This window comes from Nicotiana sylvestris, chromosome 10 (assembly GCF_000393655.2).
Source record: "Nicotiana sylvestris chromosome 10, ASM39365v2, whole genome shotgun sequence".
NCBI lineage: Eukaryota > Viridiplantae > Streptophyta > Magnoliopsida > Solanales > Solanaceae > Nicotiana > Nicotiana sylvestris.
Genome location: NC_091066.1, coordinates 125,788,460 through 125,797,263, shown reverse-complemented (window position 1 = coordinate 125,797,263; position 8,804 = coordinate 125,788,460).

Sequence of the window (8,804 nt, the reverse complement as noted above, 5' to 3'; positions counted from 1 at the left end):
AATTAATCAGAGTAAGGTTTCTATAGAGGTCTGGACTGGTAGCCTCAAGCGGACAAGTTGAGGGGGAAAGGCACGGAACCGTCGACTGCACCGCTGATCGACTAGCTTTACCGTAAATACGCCTTTCTGAATTTAAAGGGTGATATATAGGAAGAGCGCAAACACTCATCAAGCATTGCTATAAGATTGATTATGCACGAGTGGAATATGATGTTGAGTATGATTTATGCAGCAATAATAGCATGTTATCACGTATTTGCACGTTAAAAAATGATAAATGTGGTATTTAAATAATTGAAAGACAGTTAATAAAGAAAACAAGGAGACAAGTCAGTTTCAGGAAATAAAGAAAAATCATAAATGCTTGAGAAATAAGCAATTAAATCCAAGTAAGGGGGAAGGGGGAAAGGGGAAAGGGTGAACATGTATTAATAGAATAAAGCTTGCTTAATACTAATTCACAAAGACAAGTTCGTTATGGTAAGAGCCTAAAAATCTCTATCAGAGTCGCCATGCTGTCGCGCACCCTTTTTCCTCGCGGAGTTCTGGTTTCGACATTCATTGGAAACAACTTATTTCCTTTTGGGAATTGGGTATGGAATTTGAAGAGTCTCCACCTAAAGGATTTAAGGTGTGTTAAGGCACCTAAAGCAAATAACTCATAAAACCGGTTTACATTACCAGGGATTGGGTAAGGGCTCGAAATAACCTTACGGAAAAGGTTCTAGGCACCCCTCGAGGTCTACAATGGTGGGTCCTGGCCAAACTCGAATTAGGTGAATTAGTCTTATAAACAAATAAAGAAAATTATACAAATGGATCTTACATTTAAAATAAGGAGTAAAGGGGGTCTTAGGTTTTTTAGCCTATAAGCAGGCAATTGCACGTCTCAAACAACAGTATTTCAAACACTTTAAGAGTCATATAGCAGGATAGCTAGATGAACATAAAGAAGAACATATGTAGTGTTTTATTAAAAGCGAAGCAGAAGGTACTTAATCAGTTGCCTACTAGTTTTAGGACTATCTAAATTTGGGCAGTAAATAAAGCACAGTTTTATAATTTTAAGGTTTTATTCGCCCTACAGGTTTGCCTAGGAGTGGATCAGTGATGTCCAATGAACATGGTATCTAGTCACTCATTAGAAGTGCAATAAACCAGTAAACAATTTTAAGCAGGCAGTTTGGTTCATTAGGTCCTATAGGCATGTTGTCTAGGTGTAGAAACTGATTTCAAAACTTATAGACGTGGTATCTAAATGCAGAAATTGGTATTAAAACCTTATAGACATGGTATCTAAATGCAAAAATTGGTTTTAACCTTATTTTCATGTAGAAACTGATTTAAACATTGTTGGCATGCAAAGACTAATTTTAAGCTTGTAGGCATGTTGTCTAAATAAACGAACGTCGCAGTAACCTATAGGCATGATATCTAGAATGCAGGACTGATTTTAAATTCATAGGCATAGTATCTGAATGTACATAATCAAACAAACATCACAGCAACCTATATGCATGGTATCTTGAATGCAAGGCTAATTTTAAATTCATAGGCATAGTATCTGAATGTACAAAAGAAAACAAACATCACAGCAACCTATAGGCATGGTATCTACACTTTCCGAACAAATATATATATATATATATATAAGAATCCCTCACAGTTTTACTAATATCCCCAATATCTGATTACAAAGAAATTATTATTACAAACCAACATAAATAATGAATTACAGAAGTGAAACTGCTAAACTATAGGGAGCCTGAACAGGCCCAAGCAGTAAACCTGAAAAGTCAGACCTTCAAACAAGTATGAACATGTCAGTACTCTCATAATGCACCCAATGGTATCCTGGTGTGTCAAAGTTCCAAGGGCCTCCGGGGACCCCAGGCAATGCTCACACCAGAAAACTTTTGTGAGCAAGTTTGGAAAGGCAGCCACAGTGTGTCAAAGTTCAGAGGAGTCTCATGGACTCTTAGGCAATGCTCACACTAGAGGGGCAGGACCCTAGGTGTTCTAAGAGTAGGAGTTGAAAGCTGGAGATAGTTTTAAGAAAATAGTTTTGGATTCTCAGGAAGTAAGGAGCAAACAGGGTCATTCAATTCTTGTAACTCAAACAAAGATCCCAACAGTCAAACAGTATATAGAAACGGGATCACTTAAAGTTTCAACTTAGTTTACTAGTTATTTCTAGGTGAGCGAACACTAAACAAAGGCATGGAATGTTGTGATCAATCAGTAGTCACATTCAAAGGGTAGCAGGGATTGGGAGCAATATTGGTTAGGAGTCTGTGAGAGGTGAACATTTAAAAACATGATAGAAAGAACTTGCTAGTCGAGAAACAAACAGATATATGTCTAATTTAGATATGTGCATGCATGCAGACTTGCTGAAAGTAGAAGAACATAGGTCTAGCTAAAACAAAAGTAAACAGGCTGAAAGCAGGACACACATAGGTTTAATCAAACAGAAGTAGACATGCTATTGCAGTAAACACATAAGTTAAATTGAAAAGCAGGAAACATATAGTCTAATTAAATAGTGGTAAACATACTGATTAGGGAAACACATAGGTTTAATTGAATAGCAGTAGTGGAAACATACCAGTTAAGAGATAGAAATAGAAGAGTGAAGCAAACAGGGTCCAAAGGTCTAGCCTTGGCTCCTAGCCGGCTAGACAATTTAACAGTAAAGAGCAGAAGATTGTGATAGAGGAAGAGAGCAAGAACTTTGTGTACTTTTTTTATGTCTGTGTGTTTAAAGAAAAAGAGTGAGGCTTATATAGCTTTGAGCAGAGTAAATAAATAAGGCAAGGAAAATTAACGGCACATAAATAAAGTATGCAAATCAATTAACCGGTCAGTTAGGGCTAAACTAATCAATTAATATCACTTAAATAATGGAGAATCTCATACGAAATCAGTCAGCAGGAATGATTGAAGTTAAATAAGGTAAGCAATAAGTCTAAAGACCATAGATTAGAGTAATTAATCTAAGTAAGGCAAGTAGTACCAGTTAAAAGTTATAAATGAGGAAAATAGGTAAAATCACCGGGAAGTACTCATTTTAACAGGAAAATATGATTCGAACCCTAAGTAAAATCAGTCAATCTATTTTGATTGACAAATATAAACATTAACGGGAAAAATTGAAGCAGATAGTGAGACAAATGAACAAACAAAGGACTAGAACATAAGAGTAAAGATAACCAACCTCAAACACTTAGAAACTTTTAGAAAAGTTTTGCAGAAACAAGAAGAAGTGGAACCCTAGTTCTGGGAAACTTTAGGATAGATCAACAGTAGGAAAAACAGAAAGAAAATGCCATAGAAACTCGAAACCTTTTCAGATCTACAGAAATCTGACCATCACATAATAAGGAAGCAAAAACCCTAATATAACAAGATACTAAAATCGATTAACAATAAAGAAAACAAGAGATTTTAAAAAAAAAAACTACTGATAAACTCAGAATCACTCAAGGTTTACAAAGATCTAAACATATTCGCGTTTAAAAAGGTTAGGGTTTTGAGAAAAAAAGGTGGGGTAAAGAAATTTGGTTTTGAACCAAAGATTTGAACCATAAACAGAAGATAATTGAACTCACAAACGGAGATGACCATAGGCAGACTCTTAAATGGTTTCGAACAAAATATGGGTTGGATCTCTTCGAGATCCCTTCATGAAACAACAAAATCGAACAGCCAGAAAAGGTAAGAGGCCGGTAGGGGCCTCAAATCACCAGGGAACCCCATGGAACGGGTAAGAATCGAAAGGTTGGGGGACAATTTGGGTGGCGCCGCTAGGGTTAGGATTGGTCTCAGAGAGAACCGGAGAAGGAGAGGGATTCAAGGGCGGCTGGGTGTGAAAAATAATTAGGGTTGGGGGGTCGTTTGAGTTAAAAGGAAAGAGTGAATGGGGGCTGTTGATATGAGAGATCAACGACCAAGATTAGAGGGGTTTGGGGCCGGGTAGAGGTCTTTAGGTTTGGGCTGGGGTGCTTTGGGCTTGGGTTTAATTAAATTGGATTGGGGGGGGGTCCGATTTTGGGTATAAATTAGGGGCTATTTGTTAAATAACCATTTTTACTAAATAAAATAATTTCATAAATAGTTAATTAAATGATAAAAAATGATTTTCATGCATGAAGGTGCTTTAATATAACTAATTAATATTACAAAAATATAAAAAATTATTTTCTATATGGATAATGTAGTTATGCATATGTATAGGCTATTATTGCAAAATATGCAATTAAAGTCTAAAAAATGCAAATGTAATCATAAAAAATGCCATTAAAATATTTGACCACTTATATAAGCTTAAATGATGAATTAGATGATTAAATCATCATAAATTAATATAAGGGATGATTTTTGGATATTTATATAATAAAAAATGCAGAAATAAGTTGAGTTAAGGCCCTTAAAATTATAGAAAAATCGTGGAAATATTTGTGCGTGTATGCACAATGTTTTGAAAGTATGCATGCATATTTTAAAATATATGAGGGAAAAATTGGGTATCAGCAATTATTATGACTTAAAATATTTTTTAAGTTTATTTTTAAAAATATAAATTTATTTCAAAACTTAAATTTTCTACGTTCAAATTTATATTGAAAATATAGTTGCTGCTGAAGTCACTTGGTTGGTTGGATTGTTGAGGAGATGAATATTTCAGTATATCAGCCAGTTGACCTACATTGTGATACTAATGCTGCTCTTCAAATAGCAGCAAATCCCATTTTCCATTAAAGGACAAAACATATCGAGATAAATTGTCACTTTGTCCCGAAAAAAATTAAAAGTGAACTGATTGCTCCTCACTATATCTCTTCACAGCTTCAGTTGGCTGACCTCATGACTAAGGGATCAGGGAGTGCTCAACATTTTTTTCTTCTCTTCAAGCTAAGGGTATTCGATGTTTTCCACCCTCCAGCTTAAGGAAGAGTCTTGTGATGCAGAGGACTGAATTGCACATATTAGAAGTTTGGGGTCTGTTAGAATTAGTTATGGGAGGTTAAGTCAGTTAGAGTTAGTTAGTTGATAGTTGTCAATTAGTTAGTGAGCCTATGTAATATAGCTTCAAAAATCAATATGTTCACTGTCTCCCTCTCCTTTAAATTTCTTCATCTCAATTCCACTTCTATCTCTGATTGTTAGTTGAATTTTATCAACTATATACATTTAAAACTTCACCTCTTTAAGTATTATTGTGCTATTTCCTACAGAATTTGATAAGAAGTTCGATGCAGGCAGCAAGAGTTGGGAGCTCATGTGATAAAATGCAGAAATTGCAGCCAGATAGAAACTGAAGGCGAACAAGAGTATAGGTATATTGTCAAAAGTAGTGGTTTAGCTTGAAAATAAGGTCGTTCATATTAATTTGATTAGCATAATTTTATTAATATAGTTTTCAACAATTCAAATCATCAAAATGAGGGAAAAGAAAAAGAGTTGTCAATTTTATCAGAGTAAAGAGAGATTGAAGAGAGAATATGAACAGAAGAAAACATGGAGAGAAAACTAACTGATTCTCATTTCTTCTACAAACTTTAGTATTGTACAGAGTGAAGTATATATACAGTATCTTTAACTAACACCTCTAACTAACTTCCTTTACATAAATAGCCATAGCCACTTCATTAACTAACTAGCCAGCTATCGCATATACAATTATAATCAGCTTACACTTCCAATACTCCCCCTTAAGCTGATGCTATGAATATATTCTTGACTCCAAGTTGATTCAACAGAACTTCATGTTATGATTTTCCAAGGCTTTTAGTCAATAGGTCTGCCAGTTGATCCTTTGTTGAGAGATGATGAGTTTTGATTACTCATTGACTTAGTTTTTCCCTTACAAAATGACAGTCAATGTCTATATGTTTGGTCCTTTCATGGAATATTGGACTTGCTACTATTTGAATGGCAGTTTTGTTGTCACAAAACAGATTAATAGGTTGTTGCACCTAAATTCCAAGTTCCTTAAACAGCCCTATTAACCAAGTAACTTCAGCTACACATGATGTTATGCTTCTAAATTCAGCTTCAGCTGAACTTCTAGCTACAGTTTCCTGCTTCTTGGATTTCCATGATACCAAAGCCTCTACAAATTTCACTAGGTAGCCAGTGACAGATCTTCTGGTTTGTAGACATGAACCCCAATCAGAGTCACAGAAGGCTTGTAGTTGTCTAGTTTCAGTTGATGGCATTAAAAGTCTTAGGCCTGGTTATGCTTTCAGATATCTAACAATCCTTAGAGCAGCCTCCATATGGGATTGTTTTAGAGAATGCATATACTGACTTAGCACTTGTACTCCAAATGAGATATCTGGCCTAGTCATGGTCAAATATAGAAGTCTCCCTACCAATCTTTGATACTCTCCAGCATCTTCTAGTATTGGATCTTCATGAGCTGCATCTTTGTTGAATGCTCTATCAAACTCTATTGAAGTAAGTTTCTGATTACATTCTAGTGGAGTTCCAGCTGTTTTAGCTCCTCCTAGGCCAAGCTCATAAATCAGCTCCAAGGAATACTTTCTTTGACGCATATGTATACCCTTGCTTGATCTGGCAAATTCAATGCCTAAGAAGAACTTCAATTCACCTAGGACTTTCATTTTGAACTTTTTCTGAAGATCTCCCCTGGTTTTTACCAACCGATCATTATTGTTTCCTGTGATTATCAAATCATCTACATATATAAGAATCACAACTATGTCACTTCATTTATGCTGTGTGAAGAGTGAGTAGTCCAAATGACTCTGGACAAAGCCAAGTTGTTGTATAGTTTCATTAAGGTTGAGATTCCACTATCTTGGTGCTTGTTTTAGGCCATACAGTGATTTCTGGAGTTTGCAGAATTGAGTAGTCTCCCCCTATCTAGCAAACCCTTCAGGAATAGTCATATAAACCTCCTCCAAAAGATCTCCTTGCAAGAAGGCATTGTGAACATCCATTTGATAGTTGAACCAATGTCTTGAGGCTGCCACAGCTATCACTGTTCTAACAATAACCATTTTTGCAACTCGTGAAAAAGTTTCTTTATAGTCCAAACCAGCTTGTTGACTGTAACCCTTGGTTACTCGTCATTCCTTGTACCTTTCCACTTCTCCTGATAATTTATACTTGACTTTGAACACCCATTTGCACCCAATAGCTACTTTACCTTTAGGGAGATCAACAATTTTCCAAGTGTTGTTGTCTTCTAGTGCTGCAATCTCTAGTTTTATGGATTCAATCCACTTTGAATCTGTGGCTGCTTCCCTATAACTAGTAGGCTCTACAATGGATGAGTAGGAGTTTAAGGCAGTCTTATATGATGAGGTTAAATGATCATAGCAGATGTAGGAAGAGAGATGATAGGCATAATTGGATTTTTTGTGGTGATAAAGTCTTGCATCCATAGAGGTTGCTTGATAGTTCTAGTGGATTTTCTGAGTGGTTCAGACTGAGAAGAAGGTTCAGTAGAAGGAGGTAAACTGGTGGTAAGTTCTTCTAGGATGTTATTGCTAGGTGAAGGGTTTATACTGATATAAGGTAGTGAAGTCAAGTGATTTTCTATGATCAATTCTTCTTTTATGGTTTGGGAGGTTGTTGTGCTATTGGGAGAGGTATTGAGACTGTTCCTTGAAGTGTCAGTGTCATGAATAGGCTCTAGCATTGGAAATAAGGGTAGAGCAGAAGGAGTAAAGTGTTTAAAAGGAAAAAAAATCTTCTCTAAACACCACATTTCTACTTATAAAGAATGATCTACATGGTAGATCATAATGTTTGTATCCTTTTTGAGTAGAGGAATACCCCCATTAAGGTAGCAGGAATGACTCTAAGTGACATTTTATCAGTGATATTGGGTTTTGATGCATAGGCAAGACAATTAAAAGTTTTTAAATGATCAAGATTATGAGGGTATGAGTGCAGCATTTGAAAAGAGGATTTATAATGTAGGGTGGCAGAAGGTAACCTGTTAAGCAAATAAACAGCAGTATCAACACACTCTCCCCAAAACATCAGCACAACTCCTTGAAACCTTAAGGACTTGGCTATATTTAGAATAGATCTGTGTTTCTTCTCTACTACACCATTTTGCTAAGGTGTATAAACACAAGAGCTTTGGTGCACAATACCATTTTCTTTGATCAACTCATCAAACTGAGAATTAAAAAACTCATAGCCATTGTCTGTTCTTAATGTTTGAACATTAGAATTGAACAAATTCTTCACTAAAGCTAAAAACTGCTTCACAGTGACAAAAGTTTCAGCTTTATTGTTCAACAGAAAAATCCAAGTATACCTAGAAAAATCATCCACCAATATTAGAAAATATCTCTTCCATCATGTGTAGGTACTCTATAAGGACCCCATACATCCCTATGCACAAGCTGGAAAGGCTTATTTGAACTAGTAGTGCTAATAAAAAATGGAAGTCTAGATTGTTTCCCTAGTGGACATACAGGATAGTGATGATTTTTGTCTAGTTTGCAATGTTTCAAAAACTCTATTTTTTTGAGCATATCTAAAGGAGCATGGCCTAGTTTATTATGCCATACAGACAGTGGTACAGTAGTAGACACAGAGTAGCACTTTTCTTTACTGTCAAGCTCTTATAGTTGTGGTTGAGTAAGTGGTGTTGTAGGAGTTGGAGATGACTTCAGATAGTACAGTCCGCAATCTTCTCTACCAATCCCCCTCACCTACCAACTGAAGAGGTCCTGGAATAGGAAAAAATTAGGAAAGAATGTCACTCAATACTTCAGTTCCTTTGCCAACTTTGACATAGACAAAAGGTTAAACTT